This window comes from Heterodontus francisci, chromosome 5, assembly GCF_036365525.1.
Source record: "Heterodontus francisci isolate sHetFra1 chromosome 5, sHetFra1.hap1, whole genome shotgun sequence".
NCBI lineage: Eukaryota > Metazoa > Chordata > Chondrichthyes > Heterodontiformes > Heterodontidae > Heterodontus > Heterodontus francisci.
In genome coordinates this window covers 1517648-1543070 of record NC_090375.1, presented here as the reverse complement: position 1 = coordinate 1543070, position 25423 = coordinate 1517648, and the positions used below count along the sequence as shown (strand labels likewise).

General features: G+C 47.7%; 1 protein-coding gene across 2 annotated transcripts in view; it reads right to left on the bottom strand.

Annotated features, from left to right (window-relative positions):
* aoc1 (amine oxidase copper containing 1) overlaps positions 1–22819 on the bottom strand; it is a 222085-nt gene extending 199266 nt beyond the window's left edge. The window contains exons 1-2 of one of the 2 annotated variants that reach the window (XM_068031030.1): positions 22493–22818; positions 5929–6082 (exon numbers count right to left, since the gene is read on the bottom strand). The gene's annotated coding sequence lies outside the window, so the exon portion shown is untranslated. Of the gene's footprint in view, positions 1–5928; positions 6083–22492 lie in introns of both variants that reach the window. The other variant, XM_068031031.1, reaches the window with a different exon arrangement.
* Positions 22820–25423: the final 2604 nt, after the last annotated feature.

Here is a 25423-nt window from a genome sequence, read left to right as displayed (position 1 = left end):
TGAATACTGATTTCCTTCAGTTCCTCCCTCTCATTAGACCCTTGGCTCCCCAATATTTCTGGGAGGTTATTTGTGTCCTCCTTTGTGAAGACAGAAGCAAAGGATTAAGGAGAGCATTGCAGTGCTGGAGAAAAAGGATGTCCCAGAGGGGTTGAGGACACAATCAATTTGATTAGAGCTAAGGAACAAAAAAGGCGCAGTTACATTGCTCGGTGTTGTCTACAGGCCACCAACTAGTGGGAAGAACATGGAGGAATAAATTTACAAAGAAATTGCAGGGAGGTGCAATAATTATAGGGTAGTTTCAATGGGGGACTTCAATTATTCAAACTTAGACTAGGATAATCGTAGTGATAGAATTCTTCATTAAGATGGAGAGTGAGAGAGTTGATTCCGAGACTAGGGTCCTGAATCTAACTAAAGGAAACTATGAAGGTATGAGGCGTGAGTTGGCTATGATAGATTGGGGAATGTTACTTAAAGGGTTGACAGTGGATAGGCAATGGCTAGCATTTAAAGAGCACACGGATGAATTACAACAATTGTTCATTCCTGTCTCGCGCAAAAATAAAACAGAGTGAGAGGAGCCAGAACAGCCCGAGGAGCAGCAGGACCGGAGGTTTCAAAAAACGCGCCATAGACGGGAAGGTAGGTTGAGCTATAAAGTACTTACCTCGTCATTCGGCGGCGGATGCTGACACGGGGACTGCTGGGTAAGTGAACTTATACAGTATTCACTAGTGAGAGGGACCTGGTCATTTGTGAGGACAGCGTGGAACAGGCTGATATGCTCGAACAGGTTGATGTTAAGAGGGAGGATGTGCTGGAAATTTTGAATGATATGAGGACAGATAAGTCCCCGGGGCCAGACGGGATATACCCAAGGATATTACGGGAAGCGAGGGAAGAGATTGCTGCGCCTTTGGCGATGATCTTTGCGTCTTCACTGTCCACTGGAGTAGTACCGGATGATTGGAGGGTGGCAAATGTTGTTCCCTTGTTCAAGAAAGGGAATAGGGATAACCCTGGGAATTATAGACCAGTCAGTCTTACGTCGGTAGTGGGCAAATTATTGGAGAGGATTCTGAGAGACAGGATTTATGATTATTTGGAAAAGCATAGTTTGATTAGAGACAGTCAGCATGGCTTTGTGAGGGGCAGGTCATGCCTCACAAGCCTTATTGAATTCTTTGAAGATGTGACAAAACACATTGATGAAGGAAGAGCAGTGGATGTGGTGTATATGGATTTTAGCAAGGCGTTTGATAAGGTTCCCCATGTTAGGCTCATTCAGAAAGTAAGGAGGCATGGGATTCAGGGAAAGTCGGCTGTCTGGATACAAAATTGGCTGGCCCATAGAAGTCAGAGGGTGGTAGTAGATGAAAAGTATTCAGCCTGGAGCTCGGTGACCAGTGGTGTTCCACAAGGATCTGTTCTGGGACCTCTGCTCTTTGTGATTTTTATAAATGACTTGGATGAGGAAGTGGAAGGCTGGGTTAGCAAGTTTGCCGATGACACGAAGGTTGCTGGAGTTGTGGATAGTGTGGAAGGCTGTTGTAGGTTGCAACGGGACATTGACAGGATGCAGAGCTGGGCTGAGAAGTGGCAGATGGAGTTCAACCTGGAAAAGTGTGAAGTGATTCATTTTGGAAGGTCGAATTTGAATGCGGAATACAGGCTTAAAGACAGGATTCTTGGTAGTGTGGAGGAACGGAGGGATCTTGGTGTCCATGTCCATAGATCGCTCAAAGTTGCCACCCAAGTTGATAGGGTTGTTAAGAAGGCGTATGGTGTGTTGGCTTTCATTAACAGAGGGATTGAGTTTAAGAGCCGCGAGGTTATGCTGCAGCTCTATAAAGCCCTGGGTAGACCACACTTGGAATATTGTGTTCAGTTCTGGTCACCTCATTATAGGAAGGATGTGGAAGCTTTAGAGAGGGTGCAGAGGAGATAGAACATAGAAAATACAGCACAGAACAGGCCCTTCGGCCCACGATGTTGTGCCGATCCTTTGTCCTCTGTCAAGGACAATTTAATCTATACCCCATCATTCTCCTTTATCCATATACCTATCTAAAAGCCGTTTGAAAGTCCCTAAAGTTTCTGACTCAACAACTTCCCCAGGCAAGGCATTCCATGCCCCGACCACTCTCTGGGTAAAGAACCTTCCCCTGACATCCCCCTTATATCTCCCACCCTTCACCTTAAATTTATGACCCCTTGTAACGCTTTGCTCCACCCGGGGAAAAAGTTTCTGACTGTCTACCCTATCTATTCCCCTGATCATCTTATAAACCTCTATCATGTCACCCCTCATCCTTCTCCGTTCTAATGAGAAGAGGCCTAGAATGTTCAGCCTTTCCTCGTAAGACTTATTCTCCATTCCAGGCAACATCCTGGTAAATCTCCTCTGCACCCTCTCCAAGGCTTCCACATCCTTCCTAAAATGAGGCGACCAGAACTGCACACAGTACTCCAAATGAGGCCTTACCAAGGTCCTGTACAGCTGCATCATCACCTCACGGCTCTTAAATTCAATCCCTCTGCTAATGAACGCTAACACCCCATATGCCTTCTTCACAGCCCTATCCACTTGAGTTGCAACTTTCAACGATCTATGCACATAGACCCCAAGGTCTCTCTGCTCCTCCACATGCCCAAGAACCCTACCGTTAACCCAGTATTTTGCATTCGTGTTTGTCCTTCCAAAATGGACGACCTCACACTTTTCAGGGTTAAACTCCATCTGCCACTTTTCAGCCCAGCACTGCAACCTATCCAAGTCCCTTTGCAGACGACAATAGCCCTCCTCGGTATCCACAACACCACCAACCTTTGTATCATCTGCAAATTTACTGACCCACCCTTCGACTTCCTCATCCAAGTCGTTAATAAAAATCACAAACAGGAGAGGACCCAGAACTGATCCCTGTGGCACGCCACTGGTAACTGGGCTCCAGGCTGAGTATTTACCATCTAAGACCACTCTCTGCCTTCTATCAGTTAGCCAATTCTTAATCCAACTGGCCACATTCCCCACTATCCCATGCCTCCTGACTTTCTCCATAAGTCTACCATGGGGGACCTTATCAAATGCCTTACTAAAATCCATGTACACCACATCCACTGGTTTACCCTCATCCACTTGCTTGGTCACCTGCTCAAAGAATTCAATCAGGCTTGTGAGGCAAGACCTACCCCTCACAAAACCGTGCTGACTGTCCCGAATCAAGCAGTGTCTTTCCAGATGCTCAGAAATCCTATCCCTCAGCACCTTTTCCATCAACTTGCCTACCACCGAAGTAAGACTAACTGGCCTGTAATTCCCAGGGTTGTTCCTATTCCCTTTCTTGAACAGGGGCACAACATTTGCCACCCTCCAATCACCTGGTACCACCCCCGTCAGCAGAGAAGATGAAAAGATCATTGCCAGCGGCTCTGCAATTTCATCCCTTGCTTCCCATAACATCCTTGGATATACCCCGTCAGGCCCGGGAGACTTGTCTATCTTCAAGTTATTCAAAAACCCCAACACATCTTCCCTCCTAACGAGCACTTCCTCGAGCTTACCAGTCTGTTTCACACCGTCCTCTTCAGTAATACACCCCTTCTCATTCGTAAATACCGAAGAGAAGTACTCATTCAAAACCTCACTTATCTCTTCCGGCTCAACACACAGTCTCCCGCTATTGTCCTTGACCGGACCTACGGTCCCCCTAGTCATCCTCATATTTCTGACATACGCGTAAAAGGCCTTGGGGTTTTCTTTTATCCTACCCGCCAAGCATTTTTCATGCCCTCTCTTAGCTCTCCTAATCCCTTTCTTCAGATCCTTCCTGGCCATCTTGTATCCCTCCAGAGCTATGCCTGTGCCCTTTTTCCTCAACCTTATATACGCATCCTTCTTCTTCCTAACAAGACTCTCAACCTCTCTTGTCAACCACGGTTCCCTCACATGACCATCCCTTCCCTGTCTGACAGGGACATGCTTATCAATGGCCCCTACTATCTGCTCCTTGAAAAAGTTCCACATTTCGACCGTGCCCTTCCCTGCCAGCATATGCTCCCAACGTATGCTCCTCAGTTCCTGCCTGACAGCATCATATCTACCCTTCCCCCAATTGTAAACCTTGCCCTGTTGCACATACCTATCCCTCTCCATTACCACAGTGAATGCTACAGAATTGTGATCACTATCTCCAAAGTGCTCGCCCACCAACAGCTCTATCACTTGCCCTGGTTCATTACCTAGTACCAAATCCAATATTGCCTCCCCTCTGGTCGGGCAGTCTACATACTGAGTCAGAAAAGCTTCCTGGATATACTGCACAAACACTACCCCATCCAAACTATTCGATCTAAAGAGTTGCCAATCAATATTTGGGAAGTTGAAATCCCCCATAATTACTACCCTGTGACTTCTGCTCCTTTCCAAAATCTGTTTCCCAATCTGCTCTTCCACCTCCCTGCTGCTATTGGGGGGCCGATAGAAAACTCCCATCAAGGTGACTGCTCCTTTCCTGTTCCTGACCTCAACCCACAGTGCCTCAGTCGGCAGATCCTCCTCGAAAATTCTTTCAGCAGTTGTTACACTATTTCTAACTAACAATGCCACCCCCCCACCTCTTTTACCACCATTCCTAATCTTATGAAAACATCTATAACCAGGTACCTCCAAGAACCATTCCTCCCCCTCACCTATCCACGTTTCAGTGATGGCCACAACATCGTAGTCCCAAGTGCCCATCCACGCCTTCAATTCACTCACCTTATTCCTGATGCTTCTTGCGTTGAAGTATACGCACTTCAACCCTTCTCCGTGCCCATCTGTCCTCTGCGACAGTGCTACCTTCCCCAATACCTCACTACACTCTTTGTCTTTCTGAGTGGACCCACTGGTCCCTGGACTACAAGTCCGGTTCCCATCCCCCTCCCAAACTAGTTTAAACCCTCCCGAACAGTACTAGCAAACCTCCCTCCCAGGATATTGGTGCCCCTCTGGTTCAGATGCAGCCCGTCCTGTTTGAACAGGTCCCATCTTCCCCAGAATGCAGTCCAATTATCCAAGAACTGGAAGCCCTCCCTCCTACACCATTCCTGCAGCCACGTGTTCAGCTGTGCTCTCTCCCTATTCCTAGCCTCACTATCACGTGGCGCCGGCAACAAACCAGAGATAACAACTCTGTCCGTCCGAGCTTTCAGCTTCCAGCCTAACTCCCTAAACTCACTTCTAACATCTGTGCCACCCTTCCTTCCTACGTCGTTGGTGCCAATGTGCACCACGACCTCTGGCTGCTCCCCCTCCCCTTTAAGGATCCTGAAGACGCGATCACAAACATCACGGACCCTGGCACCAGGGAGGCAACAAACCATCCGTGCGTCTCGCTTGCTCCCACAGAACCGCCTGTCGGTACTCCTCACCATCGAGTCCCCGATGACTAGTGCTCTCCCGTTCTCCCTCCTTCCCTTCTGAGCCACAGTGCAGGACCCCGTGCCAGAGGCCCGTTCACTGCAGCCTGCCCCCGATAGGCCGCCCCCCCCAACAGTATCTAAAACTGTATACTTGTTGTTGAGGGGAACGACCACAGGAGATCCCTGCACTGACCTCTTCCCACCTCTAACTGTTACCCAGCTGCCTTTGTTTTGTGGAGTAATGACATCCCTGTAGCTTCTATCTATCACCCCCTCAGCTTCCCGAATGATCCTCAGTTCATCCAGCTCCAGCTCCAGTTCCCTAACACGGTCTGATAGGAGCTGGAGACGGATGCACTTCCAGCAGGTAAAGTCGGCAGGGTCCCCGGAGGTTCCCCTCACCTCGAACATACTGCAGGAGGAGCACTGCACTCCCCTGGCTGCCATTTCTTTTACTCAATTACCCCTTAATTAAGTACAAATATAGATATTAACAAAAACAGTGAAATAGCTTACCTGTTCAGTCCTTTTTGGTTAGAGGAGGATTTACCAGGATGCTGCCTGGACTGGAGGGCATATCTTATGAAGAAAGATTTAGGGAGCTAGGGCTTTTCTCATTGGAGCGAAGAAGGATGAGAGGTAAAAGCAAAATACTGCGGATGCTGGAAATCTGAAACAAAAACAAGAAATGCTGGATTCACTCAGCAGGTCTGGCAGCATCTGTGGAAAGAGAAGCAGAGTTAACGTTTCGGGTCAGTGACCCTTCTTCGGAACTGGAGGTGACTTGATAGAGGTGTACAAGATGATGAGAGGCATAGATAGAGTCGATAGCCAGAGACCTTTTCCCAGGGCAGAAAGGGCCATCACCAGGGGGCATAATTTTAAGGTGATTGGAAGAAGGTTTCGGGGAGATGTCAGAGGTAGGTTCTTTACACAGAGAGTGGTGGGTGCGTGGAATGCACTGCCAGCGGTGGTAGTAGAAGCAGATACATTAGGGACATTTAAGCGACTCTTGGATAGGTACATGGAAAATAGTAGTATGAAGGGTAGGTAGTTAGTTTGATCTTAGAGTAGGTTAAAGGGTCGGCACAACATTGTGGGCCGAAGGGCCTGTACTGTGCTGTACTGTTCTGTGTTCTATGAAGGGTGGCTCAACCATGGCTTACAAAAGAAATTAGGGATAGTATTAGATCCAAGGAAGAGAAATATAAAATGGCCAGAACAAGCAGCAAACCTGAGGATTGGGAACAGTTTAGAATTCAGCAAAGGAGGACCAAGGGATTAATTAAGAAGGGGAAAATAGAGTACGAGAGCAAGCTTGCAGAGAACATAAAAACTGACTATAAAAATCTTCTTTAGATATGTGAAGAGAAAAAGATTAGTGAAGACAAATGTGGATCCCTTACAGTCAGAAACAGGGGAATTTATAATGGGGAATAAAGAAATGGCAGACCAATTAAACACATACTTTGGTTCTGTCTTCACAAAGGAGGACACAAATTACCTCCCAGAAATGTTGGGGAACGTAATGTCTAGTGAGAAGGAGGAACTGTATGAAATCAGTATTAGTAGAGAAATGGTGTTAGGGAAATTGATGGGATTGAAGGCCGATAAATCCCCAGGGCCTGATAATCTACATCCCAGAGTACTTAAGGAAGTGGCCCTAGAAATAGTAGATGCATTGCTGGTAATTTTTCAAAATTCTATAGACTCTGGAACCGTTTCAACAGATTGGAGGGTAGCTAATGTAACCCCACTATTTAAAAAAGGAGGTAGAGAGAAAACAGGGAATTATAGATTGGTTATCCTGACATCAGTAGTGGGGAAAATGCTCGAGTCCATTACAAAAGATGTAATAGCAGAGCACGTGGAAAACAATGACAGGATCGGACAAAGTCAACATGGATTTACGAAAGGGAACTCATGCTTGACAAATCTACTGGAATTTTCCGAGTATGTAACTAGTATAATAGATAATGGAGAACCAGTGGATGTGGTGTATTTGGACTTTCAGAAGCTTTCGATAAGGTCCCACAGAAGAGATTAGCAAAATTAAAGCACATGGGATTGGGGGTAAGGTACTGACATGGATAGAGAACTGGTTGGCAGACAGGAAACAAAGAGTAGGAATAAACGGGTCTTTTTCCAAGTGACAGGCAGTGACTAGTGGGGTACCTCTGGGATCAGTGCTCGGACCCCAGCTATTCACAATATAAATTAATGATATAGATGAGGGAATTAAATGTAATATATACCAAGTTTGCAGATGACACAAAGCTGGGTGGGAGTGTGAGCTGTGAGGAGGATGCAGAGAAGCGCCAGTGTGATTTGGACAGGTTGAGTGAGTGGGCAAATACTTGGCAGATGCAGTATAATGTGGATAAATGTGAGGTTATCCAATTTGGTAGCAAAAAGAGGAAGGCAGATCATCTGAATGGCGATAGATTGGGAAAGGGAGAGGTGCAGCGAGACCTGGGTGTCCTTGTGCACCAGTCACTGAAAGTAAGCATGCAGGTGCAGCAGGCAGTTAAGAAGGCAAAAATGGTATGTTGGCCTTCATCGCGAGAGGATTCGAGTACAGGAGCAGGGATGGCTTGCTGCAATTATACATGGCCTTGGTGAGACCACATCTGGAGTATTGTGTGCAGTTTTGGTCTCCCTGTCTGAGGAAGGATGTTCTTGCTATGGAGGGAGTGCAGCAAAGGTTCTGACGTATGAAGAGAGATTGGGTCGATTAGGCTTGTATTCACTAGAGTCCAGAAGAATGAGAGGGGATCTCATAGAAACCTACAAAATTCTAACAGGAATGGACAGACTAGATGCAGGAAGGATGTTTCCGATGGCGGGGGAGTCCAGGACCAGGGGACACAGTCTAAGGATAAGGGGTAAGCCATTTAGGACTCAGATGAGGAGGGATTTCTTCACCAGAGAGTGGTGAACCTGTGGAATTCTCTACCACAGAAAGCAGTTGAGGCCAAATCATTAAATATATTCAAGAAAGAGTAAGGTATAGTTCTTAGGGGCGAAAGGGATCAAGGGATACGGGGAGAAAGCGGGAACAGGGTACTGAGGTTCGATGATCAACCATGATTGTACTGAATGGCGGAGCAGGCTCGAAGGGCTGAATGGCCTACTCCTGCTCCTATTTTCTATGTTTCTATGTTTCTAGTGTGAAGGGCAGTGAGGGGCAATAGTTCCTGGAGTGTGTTCAGGAAAATTTTCTACAATAGTATGTTGTTAGTCCAACGAGAAAGGAGCCACTGCTAGACTTGGTTCTTGGGAATGAGGTGGACCAAGTGGATCAAGTATCAGGAGGAGAGCATTTAAGGGATAGTCATCATTGTATCATAAGGTTTAGGCTGACTATGGAAAAGGACAAAGAGCAATCCAGGGTAAGAATAATTAACTGGGGGAAGGTCAACTTCAATGGGTAAGAATGGAGCTGGGGTGAATAAATTGGAGTCAAAAGCTGGTGAAAAAAACGGTAGATGAACAATGGGCTACTTTCAAAGAAATAGTTCAGGCACCGTCAAGGTACATTCCCTCGAAGGGGAAAAGTAGAGTAAACAAATCCAGAGCTCCCTGGATGACAAAAGAGGTAGAGATTCTGGTAAAGAAGAAAAAGTGTGCTTCTGACAGATGCCAGGTAGAAAATACTATTGAGAACCAGGCTGAATATAGAAGGTCCAGAGGGGAAGTGAAAAAGCAAAGAAGAGAAGCAAAGAGAGAGCATGAAAAGAGACTGGCAGCTAACATTAAAGGGAATCCCACAGTTTTCGATAGGCATATAAATAGTAAAAGGGGGTAAGAGGAGAAGTGGGACCGATTAGGGACCAGAAACGGGATTTACACAATGAGGCAAAGGGCAGCGGTATTAAATGAATTCTTTACATCTGTTTTGACCAAGGAAGAAGCAGCAACCCAGGCAATGGTGAAAGAGGAGGTAATTCAAACACTAGAGGGGTTTAAAATTGATAAAGAGGAAATATTAGTTAGGATGTCTGGACTTAAAGTGGATAAAACACCAGGACCGGATGAGATGCATACAAGAATACTGAGGGAAGTGAGGGTGGAAATCACAGAGGCACTGGGCATAATTTTTCAGTCTTCCTTAAACTCGGTGGTGGTGCCAGAGGACTGGAGAATTGCACACGTTACACCCTTGCTCAAAAAAGGGAATAAAGATAAGCCCAGCAACTACAGGCCAGTCAGTTTAACTTCAGCGGTAGAGAAAAAAATAATTCCAGACAAAATGTCCAGCAAGGCCATATGGGTAGAACATAGAAATAAGAAAGGGGTGATCACTTTGATGGGATTATACGATAGGCCGCCCCAATAGTCAGAGGGAAGTGGAGGAGCATATATGTAGGGAAATCACAGATAGGTGTAGGAATTATAGGGTTGTAATAGTAGGTGATTTTAACTTCCCTAATATTGACTGGGACTACCTTAGTGCTAAGGGATCAGATGGGGAAGAATTTGTTAAGTGTGTCCAGGATAGTTGTCTGAAGCAGTATGTGGATGGCCCGACTAGAGAAGGGGCTACACTCGACATCCTCTTAGGAAATGAGGATGGGCAGGTGGTTGATGTGTCAGTGGGGGAGCACTTTGGAACCAGTGACCATAACTCTATTAGCTTCAAGATAGTTATGAAAAAGGACAGGTCTTAGGTCCGAAGAAAGGTTGGTGGAGTTGCGGATAATGATGAGGATTGTCAGAGGATACTACAGGATATAGATCGGTTGCAGACTTGGGCGGAGAAATGGCAGATGGAGTTTAATCCGGCCAAATGTGAGGTAATGCATTTTGGAAGGTCTAATGCAAGTGGGAGGTATACAATAAATGGCAGAACCCTTAGGAGTATTGACAGGCAAAGAGATCTGGGCGTACAGGTCCACAGGTCACTGAAAGTGGCAACGCAGGTGGATAAGGTAGTCAAGAAGGCATACGGCATGCTTGCCTTCATCGGTCGGGGCATAGAGTATAAAAATTGGCAAGTCATGCTGCAGCTGAGCAGAACTTTAGTTAGGCCACACTTAGAATATTGCGTGCAATTCTGGTCGCCACACCACCAGAAGGACGTGGAGGCTTTGGAGAGGGTATCGAAGAGGTTTACCAGGATGTTGCCTGGTCTGGAGGGCATTAGCTATGAGGAGAGGTTGGAAAAACTCGGATTGTTTTCACTGGAACGACGGAGGTGGAGGGGCGACATGATAGAGGTTTACAAATTTATAAGCGGCATGGACAGAGTGGATAGTCAGAAGCTTTTTCCCAGGGTGGAAGAGTCAGTTACTGGGGGACATAGGTTTAAGGTGAGAGGGGTAAAGTTTAGAGGGGATGTGCGAGGCAAGTTCTTTACACAGAGGGTGGTGAGTGCCTGGAACTTGCTACCAGGGGAGGTGGTGGAAGCAGGTACGATAGCGACGTTTAAGAGGCATTTTGTCAAATACTTGAATAGGATGGGAATAGAGGGATATGGGCCCCGGAAGTGCAGAAGGTTTTAGTTTAGGCAGGCATCAAGATCGCTGCAGGCTTGGAGGGCCGAATGGCCTGTTCCTGTGCTGTACTGTTCTTTGTTCGTTCTTTGTTCAGGTTGAAGTCCTAAATTGGGGGAAGGCTAATTTCGATGGCATCAGACAGGGACTCTCAAAAGTTGAATGGGAGAGGCTGTTTACAGGGAAAGGGACATCTGGCAAGTGGGAGGCTTTTAAAAGTGAGATAGGAAGAGTTCAGGGCTGGCATGTTCCTGTTAGATGGAAGGGCAAGGCTGGCAAGTTCACGGAACCTTGGTTGACGAGTGATATTGAGGGTCTGGTCAGGACAAAGAAGGAGGCATATGTCAGGTATAGGCAGCTGGGATCGAGCGAGTCCCTCGAGGAGTATAGGGGATGTAGGACTACACTTAAGGAAATTAGGAGGGCAAAAAGGGGCCATGAGATTTCCCTGGCAGATAAAATAAAGGGGAATCCTAAAAGATTCTCTAAGTATATGAAGAGTAAAAGGATAGCGAGGGAGAGAGTAGGTCCCCTCAAGGATCAGTGTGGCAATCAATGTGTGGAGACACAGGAAATGGGCGAGGTCTTAAATGAATATTTCTCGTCCGTATTTACCGTGGAGAAGGTCATGGAAGCTAGTGAGTTTAAGGGAGGGAACGGCGATATCCTGGAGCATATCAACATTACAAAGGAGGAGGTGTTGGAGGATTTGAAGCGCATTAAGGTGGATAAATCCCCAGGGCCTGACCAGGTGTATCCTAGGATGCTATGGGAAGCAAGCGAGGAGATTGCTGGGGCCCTGGCAGAGATTTTTGTATCACCGTTAGCCACGGATGAAGTACCGGAAGACTGGAGGATAGCTAATGTTGTGCCTTTATTTAAGAAGGGCAGCAGGGATAAGCCAGGGAACTACAGGCCAGTGAGCCTTACATCAGTGGTGGGAAAGTTATTGGAAGGGATTCTGAGAGACAGGATTTACATGCATCTGGAAAGGCAAGGTCTGATTAGGGACAGTCAGCATGGCTTTGTGCGTGGGAAATCATGTCTCATGAATTTGATTGAATTTTTTGAGGAGGTGACCAAGAGGATTGACGAGGGCAGGGCGATGGACGTTGTCTACATGGACTTTAGCAAGGCCTTTGACAAGGTCCCGCATGGTAGGCTGATCCGGAAGGTTCGAACACATGGGATCCAGGGTGAGCTAGCCAATTGGATACAAAATTGGCTTGGTGATAGGAGGCAGAGGGTGGTAGTGGAGGGTTGTTTTTCAGATTGGAGGCTGGTGACCAGTGGTGTACCGCAGGGATCGGTGCTGGGCCCTCTGTTGTTTGTCATATTTATGAATGACTTGGATGTGAATGCAGGAGACATGATTAGTAAGTTTGCAGATGACACCAAAATTGAACAAAGAACAAAGTGCAGCACAGGAACAGACCATTCAGCCCTCCAAGCCTGCGCCGATCTTGATGCCTGCCTAAATTAAAACTTGCTGCAATTCCAGGGACCGTATCCCTCTATTCCCATCCTATTCAAGTATTTGACAAAATGCCTCTTAAACGTCGCTATCGTACCTGCTTCCACCACCTCCCCTGGCAGCAGGTTCCAGGCACTCACCACCCTCTGTGTAAAGAACTTGCCTCGCACATCCCCTCTAAACTTTTCCCCTCGCTCCTTAAACCTATGTCCCCTAGTAACTGACTCTTCCACCCTGGGAAAAAGCTTCTGACTATCCACTCTGTCCATGCCGCTCATAACTTTGTAAACCTCCATCATGTCGCTCCTCCACCTCCGTCGTTCCAGTGAAGACAATCCGAGTTTATCCAACCTCTCCTCACAGCTAATACCCTCCAGACCAGGCAACATCCTGGTAAACCTCTTCTGTACCCTCTCCAAAGCCTCCACATCCTTCTGGTAGTGTGGCGACCAGAATTGCATGCAATATTCTAAGTGTGGCCTAACTAAAGTTCTGTACAGCTGCAGCATGACTAGCCAATTTTTATCCTTTATGCCCCGACCGATGAAGGCAAGCATGCCGTGTGCCTTCTTGACTACCTTATCCACCTGCGTTGCCACTTTCAGTGACCTGTGGACCTGTACGCCCAGATCTCTCTGCCCGTCAATACTCCTAAGGGTTCTGCCATTTACTGTATACCTCCCACCTGCATTCGACCTTCCTCAATGCATTACCTCACATTTGTCCGGATTAAACTCCATCTGCCATTTCTCCGCCCACGTCTCCAACCGATCTATATCCTGCTGTACCCTCTGACAATCCTCATCATTATCCGCAACTCCACCAACCTTTGTGTCGTCCGCAAACTTACTAAGCAGACCAGCTACATTTTCCTCCAAATCATTTATATACACAATACAAACAGCAAAGGTCCCAGCACTGATCCCTGCAGAACACCACGAGTCAAAGCCCTCCATTCAGAAAAGCACCCTTCCACTGATACCCTCTTTCTTCTCTGACCGAGCCAGTTCTGTATCCATCTTGCCAGCTCACCTCTGATCCTGTGTGACTTCATCTTTTCTACCAGTCTGCCATGAGGGACCTTGTCAAAGGCTTTACTGAAGTCCATATAGACAACATCCACTGCCCTTCCTTCATCAATCATCTACGTCACTTTCTCAAAAAACTCGATCAAATTAGTGAGACACGACCTCCCCTTCACAAAACCATGCTGCCTCTCGCTAATAAGTTCATTTGTTTCCAAATGGGAGTAAATCCTGTCCCGAAGAATCCTCTCTAATAATTTCCCTACCACTGACGTAAGGCTCACCGGCCTACAATTTCCTGGATTATCCTTGCTACCCTTCTTAAACAAAGGAACAACATTGGCTATTCTCCAGTCCTCTGGGACCTCACCTGTAGCCAATGAAGATACAAAGATTTCTGTTAAGGCCCCAGCAATTTCTTCCCTTGCCTCCCTCAGCACTCTGGGGTAGATCCCATCAGGCCCTGGGGACTTATCTACCTTAATGCTTTGCAAGACGCCCAACACCTCCTCCTTTTTGATAATGAGATGACTGAGACTATCTACACACCCTTCCCGAGACTCATCATCCACCAAGTCCTTCTCTTTGGTGAAAACTGATGCAAAGTACTCATTTAGTACCTCGCCCATTTCCTCTGGCTCCACACATAGATTCCCTTCTCTGTCCTTGAGTGGGCCAACCCTTTCCCTGGTTACCCTCTTGCTCTTTAGATACGTATAAAAAACATTGGGATTTTCCTTAATCCTGTTTGCCAATGACTTTTCATGACCACTTTTAGCCCTCCTGACTCCTTGCTTAAGTTCCTTCCTACTTTCTTCATCTTCCTCAAAGGCTTCGTCTGTTCCCAGCCTTCCAGCCCTTATGATTGCTTCCTTTTTCTTTTTGACTCAGCTCACAATATCCCGCGTTATCCAAGGTTCCCGAAACTTGCCAAACTTATCCTTCTTCCTCATAGGAACATGCTGGGCCAGGATTCTAATCAACTGATGTTTGAAAGACTCCCACATGTCGGATGTTGATTTACCCTCAAACAGCCACCCCCAATCGAAATTCTTCAGTTTCTGCCTAATATTGTTATAATTAGCCTTCCCCCAATTTAGCACCTTCACCCGAGGACTACTCTTATCCTTATCCACAAGTACCTTAAAACTTTTGGAATTATGTCACTGTTCCCGAAATGCTCCCCGACTGAAACTTCAACTACCTGGCCGGGCTCATTCCCCAATACCAGGTCCAGTACGGCCCCATCCCTAGTTAGACTATCTACATATTGTTTCAAGAAGCCCTCCTGGATGCTCCTTACAAATTCTGCACCATCCAAGCCCCTAGCACTAAGTGAGTCCCAGTCAATATAGGGGAAATTAAAATCACCCACCACTACAACACTGTTACCTTTACATCTTTCCAAAATCTGTCTACATATCTGCTCCTCTACCTCACGCTGGCTGTTGGGAGGCCTGTAGAAAACCCCCAACATCGTGACTGCACCCTTCCTATTCCTGAGCTCCACCCATATTGCCTCACTGCATGACCCCTCTGAGGTGTCCTCCCGCAGTGCAGCTGTGATATTCTCCTTAACCAGTAATGCAACTCCCCCACCCCTTTTACATCCCCCTCTATCCCGCCTGAAGCTTCTAAATCCTGGAATATTTAGCTGCCAATCCTGCCCTTCCCTCAACTAAGTCTCTGTAATAGCAACAACATCATAGTTCCAAGTACTAATCCAAGCTCTAAGTTCATCTGCCTTACCTGTTTTTTTTTATTTCCAAAATATACTTTATTCATAAAAGTCTGCAAATATTACATTGCCAAGCACTTTCAAACAGCACCAAAAAATACAAACATTGCAAGGGAGATCAGTTTCCTTCTATACTATCATGAGTTTCTTCACAACCCTTCCATTTCACTATTGTCATGCCAATTACAGTTTTACATTTACAGCAATTGAGAATATTAACGATACAGTTCGAGGGGTTTCCCATGGATCCAGCCCCTCAGTTCAGCTTGGTGGGGGTCCTTACACTGTGGTCTTTCCCCATTGAGCCTTTGCTGCGGCTGCCCCAAGCTTTAGTGCGTCCCTCAGCACGTAGTCCTGGACTTTGGAATGTGCCAGTCTGCAACATTTGGTGGTGGACAACTCTTTGCGCTGGAAGACCAGCAAGTTTCGGGCAGACCAAAGGGCGTCTTTCACCGAATTGATTGCCTTACCTGTTATACTTCTCGCATTGAAACAAATGCACTTCAGACCATCAGTCCCACTGTGCTCAGCAACATCTCCCTGCCTGCTCTTCCTCTTAGTCTTACTGGCCTTATTTACTAGTTCCGCCTCATTTATTTCGCCTGCTGTCCTACTGCTCTGGTGGTACAGTGGACAGTGAAGAAGGTTGTCTCAGTTTACAACAGGATGCAGATCAACTGGGAAAGTGGGCAAGGGAGTGGCAAATGGAATTAATTTTGGGAATTTAAAACCAGGACAGGAGATATACAGTGAATGGCAGGGCCCTGGGGAGTGCTGTTGAGCAGAGAGACCTTGGGGTGCAAGTACATAGTTCCCTGAAAGTGGCAACACAGGTAGACACGGTGGTGAAGAAGGCGTATGGCATTCTTGCCTTCATCGGCTGAGGCATTGAGTACAAGAGTTGGGACGTCATGTGACAGTTGTACATAACGTTGGTTAGGCCGCATTTGGAGTACTGTGTGCAGTTCTGGTCGCCACACTGCAGGAAAGATGTGATTAAGCGAGAGACGGTGCAGAAAAGATTCACAAGGATGTTGCCTGGTTTGGATGGGTTGAGTTATAAAGAGAGATTGGACAGGCTGGGTCTGTTTTCCCAAGAGCGAAGGAGGCTGAGAGGGGACATGATAGAGGTATATAAAATTATGAGAGGCATAGATTGGGTAGATAGCCGGAGTTTGTTTCCCATGGTAGGGGTGAGTAAAACTAGAGGGCATAGATTTAAGGTGAGAGGGAGTAGACTTAAAGGGGAACAAAGGGGTAAATTATTCACACAAAGAATAGTGGGTATCTGGAATGAGCTGCCTGAGGAGATGGTGGAGGCAAAGAACAAAGAAAATTACAGCACAGGAACAGGCCCTTCGGCCCTCCAAGCCTGCGCCGATCCAGATCCTCTATCTAAACCTGTCGCCTATTTTCTAAGGGTCTGTATCTCTTTGCTTCCTGCCCATTCATGTATCTGTCTAGATACATCTTAAAAGACGCTATCGTGCCCGTGTCTACCACCTCCGCTGGCAACGTGTTCCAGGCACCCACCACCCTCTGCGTAAAGAACTTTCCACGCATATCCCCCCAAAACTTTTCCCCTCTCACTTTGAACTCGTGACCCCGAGTAATTGAATCCCCAACTCTGGGAAAAAGCTTCTTGCTATCCACCCTGTCTATACCTCTCATGATTTTGTACACCTCAATCAGGTCCCCCCTCAACCTCCGTCTTTCCAATGAAAATAATCCTAACCTACTCAACCTATCTTCATAGCAAGCACCCTCCATACCAGGCAACATCCTGGTGAACCTCCTCTGCACCCTCTCCAAAGCATCCACATCCTTTTGGCAATGTGGCGACCAGAACTGCACGCAGTATTCCAAATGTGGCCGAACCAAAGTCCTATACAACTGTAACATGACCTGCCAACTCTTGTACTCAATACCCCATCCGATGAAGGAAAGCATGCCGTATGCCTTCTTGACCACTCTATTGACCTGTGTTGCCACCTTCAGGGAACAATGGACCTGAACACCCAAATCTCTCTGGACATGAATTTTCCCCAGGACTTTTCCATTTATTGTATAGTTCACTCTTGAATTGGATCTTCCAAAATGCATCACCTCGCATTTGCCCGGATTGAACTCCATCTGCCATTTCTCTGCCCAACTCTCCAATCTATCTATATTCTGCTGTATTCTCTGACAGTCCCCTTCACTATCTGCGACTCCACCAATCTTAGTGTCGTCTGCAAACTTGCTAATCAGACCACCTATACTTTCCTCCAAATCATTTATGTATATCACAAACAACAGTGGTCCCAGCATGGATCCCTGTGGAACACCACTGGTCACACGTCTCCATTTTGAGAAACTCCCTTCCACTGCTACTCTCTGTCTCCTGTTGCCCAGCCAGTTCTTTATCCATCTAGCTAGTACACCCTGGACCCCATGCGACTTCACTTTCTCCATCAACCTACCATGGGGAACCTTATCAAATGCCTGACTGAAGTCCATGTATATGACATCTACAGCCCTTCCCTCATCAATCAACTTTGTCACTTCCTCAAAGAATTCTATTAAGTTGGGAAGACATGACCTTCCCTGCACAAATCCATGTTGCCTATCACTGATAAGCCCATTTTCTTCCAAATGGGAATAGATCCTATCCCTCAGTATCTTCTCCAGCAGTTTCCCTATCACTGACGTCAGGCTCAACGGTCTATAATTACCTGGATTATCCCTGCTACCCTTCTTAAACAAGGGGACAACATTAGCAATTCTCCAGTCCTCCGGGACCTCACCCGTGTTTAAGGATGCTGCAAAGATATCTGTTAAGGCCCCAGCTATTTCCTTTCTCGCTTCCCTCAGAAACCTGGGATAGATCCCATCCGGACCTGGGAACTTGTCCACCTTAATGCCTTTTAGAATACCCAACACTTCCTCCCTCCTTATGCCGACTTGACCGAGAGTAATCAAACATCTGTCCCTAACTTCAACATCCATCATGTCCCTCTCCTCGGTGAATACCGATGCAAAGTACTCGTTTTGAATCTCACCCATTTTCTCTGACTCCATGCATAACTTTCCTCCTTTGTCCTTGAGTGGGCCAATCCTTTCTCTAGTTACCCTCTTGCTCCTTATATATGAATAAAAGGCTTTGGGATTTTCCTTAACCCTGTTTGCTAAAGATATTTCATGACCCCTTTTAGCCCTCTTAATTCCTCGTTTCAGATTGGTCCTACATTCCCGATATTCTTCCAAAGCTTCAACTTTCTTCAGCCGCCAAGACCTTCTGTATGCTTCCTTTTTCCTCTTAGCTAGTTTCAAAATTCACCTTAGCTTGCCATTTCTATCCCTCATTTTCACAGGAACATGTCTCTCCTGCACGCTAATCAACCTCTCTTTAAAAGCCTCCCACATATCACATGTGGATTTCCCTTCAAACAGCTGCTCCCAATCTACATTCCCCAGCTCCTGCCGAATTTTGGTATAGTTGGCCTTCCCCCAATTTAGCACTCTTCCTTTAGGACCACTCTCGTCTTTGTCCATGAGTATTCTAAAACTTACGGAATTGTGATCACTTTTCCCAAAGTAGTCCCCAACTGAAACTTCAACCACCTGGCCGGGCTCATTCCCCAACACCAGGTCCAGTATGGCCCCTTCCCGAGTTGGACTATTTACATACTGCTCTAGAAAACCCTCCTGGATGCTCCTTACAAATTCTGCTCCATCTAGACCTCTAACACTAAGTGAATCCCAGTCAATGTTGGGAAAATTAAAATCTCCTACCACCACCCTGTTGCTCCTACATCTTTCCATAATCTGTTTCCATATTTGTACCTCTATCTCACGCTCACTGTTGGGAGGCCTGTAGTACAGCCCCAACATTGTTACCGCACCCTTCCTATTTCTGAGTTCTGCCCATATTGCCTCACTGCTCGAGTCCTCCATAGTGCCCTCCTTCAGCACAGCTGTGATATCCTCTTTGACCAGTAATGCAACTCCTCCACCCCTTTTACCTCCCTCTCTATCCCGCCTGAAGCATCGATATCCTGGGATATTTAGTTGCCAATCATGCCCTTCCCTCAACCAAGTTTCAGTAATAGCAATAACATCATACTCCCAGGTACTAATCCAGGCCCTAAGTTCATCTGCCTTACCTACTACACTTCTTGCATTAAAACAAATGCACCTCAGACCACCAGTCCCTTTATATTCATCATCTGCTCCCTGCCTGCTCTTCCCCTTAGTCACGCTGACTTCATTATCTCGTTCCTTACAGGCTTTAGTTACTACCTCCTTACTGTCCACTGACCTCATTTGGTTCCCATCCCCCTGCCACATTAGTTTAAACCCTCCCCAACAGCGTTAGCAAAAGCACCCCCAAGGACATTAGTTCAAGTCCGGCCCAGGTGTAGACCGTCCAATTTGTAATAGTCCCACCTCCCCCAGAACCGGTCCCAATGTCCCAAAAATCTGAACCCCTCCCTCCTGCACCATCTCTCAAGCCACGCATTCATCCTGACTATTCTTTCATTTTTACTCTGACTATCACGTGGCACTGGTAGTAATCCTGAGATTACTACCTCTGAGGTCCTACTTTTTAACTTGGCTCCTAACTCCCTAAACTCTGCTTGTAGGACCTCATCCCGTTTTTTACCTATATCATTGGTGCCTATGTGCACAATGACAACTGGCTGTTCACCCTCCTCTTTCAGAATGTTCTGTAGCCGATCTGAGACATCCCTGACCCGTGCACCTGGGAGGCAACATACCATTCGGGAGCCTCGTTTTCGACCACAGAACCGCCTATCTACTCCCCTTACAATCGAATCCCCTATGACTATAGCCCTTCCACTCTTTTTCCCGCCCTTCTGAACAGCAGAGCCAGCCATGGTGCCATGAACCTGGCTACTGCTGCCTTCACCTGGTGAGCCATCTCCCTCAACAGTATCCAAAACGGTATACTTGTTGTGGAGGGAGATGACTGCAGGGGACACCGGCGCTGCCTTCCTGCTCTTTCTCTGTCTTTTGGTCACCCATTCCCTTTCTCCCTCAGCAATCCTAATCTGCGGTGTGACCAATTCACTAAACGTGCTATCCACAACCTCCTCAGCATCGCGGAGGCTCCAAAGTGAGCCCATCCACAGCTCCAGAGCCATCATGCGGTCTAACAAGAGCTGCAGCTGGACATACTTCCAGCACATGAAGGAGTCAGGGTCATCAGCCATGTCCCTGAGCTCCCACATTGAGCAAGAGGAGCATAACACGGGTCTGAGATCTCCTGCCATTTTTAATCTGAAGCTTAACTTAGTCTTAACTTAGATAAATGAAAAAGGAACAGTTGCAACATTTAAGAGGCATCTGGACAGGTACTTGAATGAGCAAGGCATCGAGGGATATGGAATTAATGCAGGCAGGTGGGATTACTATAGAGAGGCATTATGGTCAGCCATGGACGCGGTGGGCTGAAGGGCCTGTTTCTATGCTGTATGACTCTATGACTCTAGTGTGTGTACCCCAGTGACAGTCACTGTGTGGAGCCCGGACCTCAGTGAGAGTCAGTGTGTGTGGAACCCGGACCTCAGTGAGAGTCAGTGTGTGTGGAACCCGTACCTCAGTGAGAGTCAGTGTGTGTGGAACCCGGACCTCAGTGAGAGTCAGTGTGTGTGGAACCCGGACCTCAGTGAGAGTCAGTGTGTGTGGAACCCGGACCTCAGTGAGAGTCAGTGTGTGTGGAACCCGGACCTCAGTGAGAGTCAGTGTGTGTGGAACCCGGACCTCAGTGAGAGTCAGTGTGTGTGGAACCCGTACCTCAGTGAGAGTCAGTGTGTGTGGAACCCGTACCTCAGTGAGAGTCAGTGTGTGTGGAACCCGTACCTCAGTGAGAGTCAGTGTGTGTGGAACCCGTACCTCAGTGAGAGTCAGTGTGTGTGGAACCCGTACCTCAGTGAGAGTCAGTGTGTGTGGAACCCGTACCCCAGTGAGAGTCAGTGTGTGTGGAACCCGTACCTCAGTGAGAGTCAGTGTGTGTGGAACCCGTACCCCAGTGAGAGTCAGTGTGTGTGGAACCCGTACCTCAGTGAGAGTCAGTGTGTGTGGAAACCGTACCTCAGTGAGAGTCAGTGTGTGTGGAACCCGGACCCCAGTGAGTGTGTGTGTGTGTGGAACCTGTACCCCAGTGAGAGTCAGTGTGTGTGGAAACCGTACCTCAGTGAGAGTCAGTGTGTGTGGAACCCGGACCCCAGTGAGAGTCAGTGTGTGTGGAACCCGGACCCCAGTGAGTGTGTGTGTGGAACCCGTACCCCAAAGAGAGTCAGTGTGTGTGGAACCCGTACCCCAAAGAGAGTCAGTGTGTGTGAGACCTGTACCCCAGTGAGAGTCAGTGTGTGTGGGACCCGTACCCCAGTGAGAGTCAGTGTGTGTGGGACCCGTACCCCAGTGAGAGTCAGTGTGTGTGGGACCCGTACCCCAGTGAGAGTCAGTGTGTGTGGGACCCGTACCCCAGTGAGAGTCAGTGTGTGTGGGACCCGTACCCCAGTGAGAGTCAGTGTGTGTGGGACCCGTACCCCAGTGAGAGTCAGTGTGTGTGGGACCCGTACCCCAGTGAGAGTCAGTGTGTGTGGAACCTGTACCCCAGTGAGAGTCAGTGTGTGTGGAAACCGTACCTCAGTGAGAGTCAGTGTGTGTGGAACCCGGACCCCAGTGAGAGTCAGTGTGTGTGGAACCCGGACCTCAGTGAGAGTCAGTGTGTGTGGAACCCGGACCCCAGTGAGAGTCAGTGTGTGTGGAACCCGGACCTCAGTGAGAGTCAGTGTGTGTGGGACCCGTACCCCAGTGAGAGTCAGTGTGTGTGGAACCCGTACCCCAGTGAGAGTCAGTGTGTGTGTGGGACCCGTACCCCAGTGAGAGTCAGTGTGTGTGGGACCCGTACCTCAGTGAGAGTCAGTGTGTGTGGAACCTGTACCCCAGTGAGAGTCAGTGCGTGTGGAACCCGTACCCCAGTGAGAGTCAGTGCGTGTGGAACCCGTACCCCAGTGAGAGTCAGTGTGTGTGGGACCCGTACCCCAGTGAGAGTCAGTGTGTGTGGGACCCGTACCCCAGTGAGAGTCAGTGTGTGTGGGACCCGTACCCCAGTGAGAGTCAGTGTGTGTGGGACCCGTACCCCAGTGAGAGTCAGTGTGTGTGGGACCCGTACCCCAGTGAGAGTCAGTGTGAGTGGAACCCGTACCCCAGTGAGAGTCAGTGTGTGTGGAACCCGTACCCCAGTGAGAGTCAGTGCGTGTGGAACATGTACTGCAGCGTTGGTTAGGAATTTCAGGAAAGGCATAAAAAAATGGAAAACGTTTTGTTTAATACTTACAGTTAATTCCTCTCCACTCTGTTGTGTTCGGACACCTGGAACTGCAATGTACTGCGTGGATTTCTGCCTCCGTGCTTTGATCCAAAGTCTGATCAATTACTCAACTCTCAAGTGAGGTTACATGACTGTTGAGGTGAAAGACCGACTCCTGGATAATATGTACACAGGTCTGTCCGTGCAATGCAGATCCTCAGTGCAAATAAATGCGATATACATATATTCACTGAGCTTCACTGCATTTTCTGTGCTATCAAATAGCATTTGTTATCAGAATAGATCTCTGACAATAAAGAATAAAACACTTTAGCATGAAACAGTGCACAAAGTTCGACCCACAAACCCCTTTGTCCAGGTACATGCCAATATCCCCACCACTGCCTTTGACCTTTGAGTCTTGAAAACAAACAACATTCAGGCCATTGACACCAAACGACTCAAAACATCACATCTCCCATTGGAACATACATCCCCTGAACTCAACTCCCCTCAAGTCTCACTCCCTTGACAGCACTCCTAAACCCACTCCCCTAAACAAAGAACAAAGAACAGTACAGCACAGGAACAGGCTATTCGGCCCTTCAGGCCTGCGCCGATCTTGATGCCTGCCTAAACTAACACCTTCTGCACTTCCGGGGTCCGTATCCATCTATTCCCTTCCTATTCATGTATTTGTCAAGATGCCTCTTAAACGTCTCTATCGTACCTGCTTCCACCATCTCCCCCGGCAACAAGTTCCAGGCACTCACCACCCTCTGTGTAAAGAACTTCTCTCGCACATCCCCTCTAAACTTTGCCCCTCTCACCTTAAACCTATGTCCCCTCGTAACTGACTGTTCCACCCTAGGAAAAAGCTTCTGACTATCCATTCTGTCCATGCCGCTCATAACTTTGTAAACCTCTATCATGTCGCCCCTCCACCTCCGTCGTTCCAGTGAAAATAATCCAAGTTTATCCAACCTCTCCTCATAGCTAATGCCCTCCAGACCAGGCAACATCCTGGTAAACCTCTTCTGTACCCTCTCCAAAGCCTCCACATCCTTCTGGTAGTGTGGCGACAAGAATTGCACACAATATTCTAAGTGTGGCCTAACTAAAGTTCTGTACGGCTGCAGCATGACTTGCCAATTTTTATACTCTATGCCCCGACCGATGAAGGCAGGCATGCCGTATGCCTTCTTGACTACCTTATCCACCTGCGTTGTCACTTTGTGACCTGTGGCCCTGTATGCCCAGATCTCTCTGCCTGTCAATACTCTTAAGGGTTCTGCCATTTACTGTAGACTTCCCACCTGCATTCGACCTTCCAAAAGTGGGTTTAGGGGAGTGGGGATTAAAAGACAGGACCTCTCGGGTTGTAATCTCGGGATTACTCCCTGTGCCATGTGCCAGTGAGGCTAGAAATAGGAAGATAGTGCAGCTAAACACGTGGCTGAGCAGCTGGTGTAGAAGGGAGGGTTTCAGATATCTGGACCATTGGGATCTCTTCAGGGACAGGTGGGACCTGTACAAGAAGGACGGGTTGCATCTAAACTGGAGGGGCAGAAATATCCTGGCTGTGAGGTTTGCTAGCGTCACTCGGGAGGGTTTAAACTAGTGTGGCAGGGGGCTGGGAACCAGAGCAGTAGGACAGCAAGTGAAATAAATGAGGGGGAACTAGTAAATAAGGCCAGTAAGATGGAGAGGAAGAGCAGGCAGGGAGATGTTGCTGAGCACAGCGGGACCGCTGGTCTGAAGTGCATTTGTTTCAATGCGAGAAGTTTAACAGGTAAGGCAGATGAACTTAGAGCTGCATTACTGGTTAAGGAGAATATCACAGCTGTACTGTAACGCTATGGCGTTGGAAGGATGAATGAGAACGGGCAGAGACTGCTTGAGTTGTGTACCTATCATAACCTCTGCATCACCAACTCGTTCTTTCACACTAAACCCTGTCACCAGGTTTCATGGAGGCACCCAAGATCACGTCGTTGGCACCAGCTAGACCTCATTGTCACAAGGCGAGCCGCCTTAAACAGTGTTCAAATCACACGCAGCTTCCACAGTGCGGACTGCGACACCGACCACTCCCTGGTGTGCAGCAAGGTTAGACTCAGACCAAAGAAGTTGCATCATTCCAAGCAGAAGGGCCACCCGCGCATCAACACGAGCAGAATTTCTCACCCACAGCTGTTACAAAAATTTCTAAATTCACTTGTAACAGCCCTTCAAAACACTCCCACAGGGGATGCTGAGACCAAGTGGGCCCACATCAGAGACGCCATCTATGAGTCAGCTTTGACCACCTACGGCAAAAGTGCGAAGAGAAATGCAGACTGGTTTCAATCTCATAATGAAGAGCTGGAACCTGTCATAGCCGCTAAGCGCATTGCACTTTTGAACTACAAGAAAGCCCCCAGCGATTTAACATCCGCAGCACTTAAAGCAGCCAGAAGTACTGCACAAAGAACAGCTAGGCGTTGCGCAAACGACTACTGGCAACACCTATGCAGTCATATTCAGCTGGCCTCAGACACCGGAAACATCAGAGGAATGTATGATGGCATGAAGAGAGCTCTTGGGCCAACCATCAAGAAGATCACCCCCCTCAAATCTAAATCGGGGGACATAATCACTGACCAACGCAAACAGATGGACCGCTGGGTTGAGCACTACCTAGAACTGTACTCCAGGGAGAATGCTGTCACTGAGACTGCCCTCAATGCAGCCCAGCCTCTACCAGTCATGGATGAGCTGGACATACAGCCAACCAAATCGGAACTCAGTGATGCCATTGATTCCCTAGCCAGCGGAAAAGCCCCTGGGAAGGACAGCATTACCCCTGAAATAATCAAGAGTGCCAAGCCTGCTATACTCTCAGCACTACATGAACTGCTATGCCTGTGCTGGGACGAGGGAGCAGTACCCCAGGACATGCGCGATGCCAACATCATC